At 39.8% G+C, this 2,098-nt stretch overlaps 1 protein-coding gene across 1 annotated transcript in view; it reads right to left on the bottom strand.

Annotated features, from left to right (window-relative positions):
• CENPL (centromere protein L) overlaps positions 1-2,098 on the bottom strand; it is a 17,567-nt gene that overhangs the window by 9,552 nt on the left and 5,917 nt on the right. The gene's annotated exons all lie outside the window — the stretch shown is intronic.

The raw sequence follows: 2,098 nt of genomic DNA, 5'->3' as shown, positions 1-2,098 counted from the left end.
AGCTACTTGGGAGGCTGAGGCAGGAGACTCGCTTGAGCCCAGGAGTTAGAGGTTGTTGGGAGCTGTGATACCACAGCACTCTACCCAGGGGGATACCTTGAGGCTCTGTCTCAAAAAAAAAAAAAAAAAACCACAAGTATCAACAAAAACAAAAACACTTCATTTGGGCTGGGCATGATGGCTCATGACTGTAATCCTAACACTCTGGGAGGCCAAGGTGGGTGGATTGCCTAAGCTCATGAGTTTGAAACCAGCCTAAGCAAGTGCGAGACCTCATCTCTTAAAAAAATAGCCAGGCATTGTGGCAGGTGACTATAGTCCCAGCTACTGGGGAGAATGAGGCAAGAGAATCACTTGAGCCCAAGAGTTTGAGGTTGTCAACTATGATGCCCGCGCATAAAAGTGAGACTCTGTCTCAAACAAAACAAAACAAAAAAAAGCACTTCATTTATATTGGGCAAATGGCATTGTTCATGGTCTTCCTATATAGGATCATAATTTCCCCCCAAACTGAATTTTTCTAGAGCCCATCCTTCCTAACATAGCTCCAACTATCTTTTGGAACTTTCAGTACATTTGTCTACTTAACAAAAAATGTTTGTTCTGGTTAGAGTATTCATTGAAACAATTATAAACATTTCTGTTACTACTAGCAAAATATGTAGCAAAAGTATCATCATAAAGATGAAGCCTCACTGAATTGAACATTCCAATCTTTAATTTATGTAAACTTTCTATTTTCTAATTAGGAACCATCACTTTCATTACTAAAACTAGTAATTTTTCTTTAGGAAGCAAAAATTAACTCATATCAAAAGAGATACTAGGCTTACAACATTAGCAAGAGAAAAAAGCTACAACAAGGGTAATTGATCTGCTAGGCCCCTAGCCAAGTGACTCAAAACCGCCCACCAACTTGTACTGAACAGTATTTTATTTCCTGCTTCAATAAAATTTAAAATGATTAATGTTATATAATTTCAGGGTTATTTTTGAATAATCAAAAGAGTATGTTGCCACCAGACAAATCTGGGATAATTTAGTAATGAATTATAAACCCTTAAAAAACAAGAATTCATATCAACAATAAATAAACAAATGGAAAAAAGTGAGAAGGGCTATGAGAGAATACCAAAGGCTGACTGATAAACATGGAAGGAGTGCTGGAGTTGGAAAATCATTATTTTGCAACTATCACAATAAAGATGGAATCAGGTAAAAATTATCAATGGACAGGACACCAAGTTGAAGGGGAAATTTTGACAGCTAAGAGGACATTTGCCTTATCTTAAAATTTTCTCTCCATAGACTACTTACTAGGTCCAGAGGAGGGAAAAAGAATAATAAAAAATTGGACAATGCCTTGAATAGTAAGAAACTGGGCAATGCCTTGACAGGATGATCAAAATTACCACCACCTGGGCTCAGTGCCTAGGGCACCAGGTAGGTACACCAGAGCTGGCGAGTTTGAATCCAGCCCAGGCCTGCCAAACAATAATGACAACTACAACCAAAAAAAATAGCGGGGCATTGTGGCAGTCGCCTATAGTCCCAGCTACTTGGGACACTGCAGCAAGAGAATCACTTATGCCCAAGAGTTGGAGGTTGCTGTGAGCTGTGACGCCATGGCACCCTACCCAGGGTGACAGCTTGAGGCTCTGTCTCAAAAAAAAAAGAAAAAAAAATTACAACCACCTGTGTGCTATCAGATGCGATTCCCCAAGAACACAACAGCACCTACACAGTATTCCAGCTAATACTTAACTTCAATCTAATCATGAGGAAACACAAAACACAAAATGAGGACTATTCTATTAAAAATGAGAAGAGGAAGAGATGGTACTGTATTCTTGAAAAATGTCAATGTAATAAAACACAAAGAAGTACTATGGAAATGATCCAAATTAAAGGAGGTTAAAAGACAAAAGAAGTGGCTCGGCGCCTGTGGCTCAAGTGGCTAAGGCACCAGCCACATATACCTAAGGTAGCAGATTTGAATCCAGCCCAGGCCCACCAAAACAACAATGACAGCAGCTGCAACCAAAAAATAGCCAGGCATTGTGGCGGCGCCTATGGTCCCAGCTACTTGGGAGGCTGA

This window comes from Otolemur garnettii, unplaced genomic scaffold (genome assembly GCF_000181295.1).
Source record: "Otolemur garnettii isolate 467f Iridium unplaced genomic scaffold, OtoGar3 scaffold00016, whole genome shotgun sequence".
In the NCBI taxonomy this organism is placed as follows: domain Eukaryota; kingdom Metazoa; phylum Chordata; class Mammalia; order Primates; family Galagidae; genus Otolemur; species Otolemur garnettii.
Note: the sequence above shows the minus strand (reverse complement) of the source record. Positions and strands in the feature narration are given on the sequence as shown.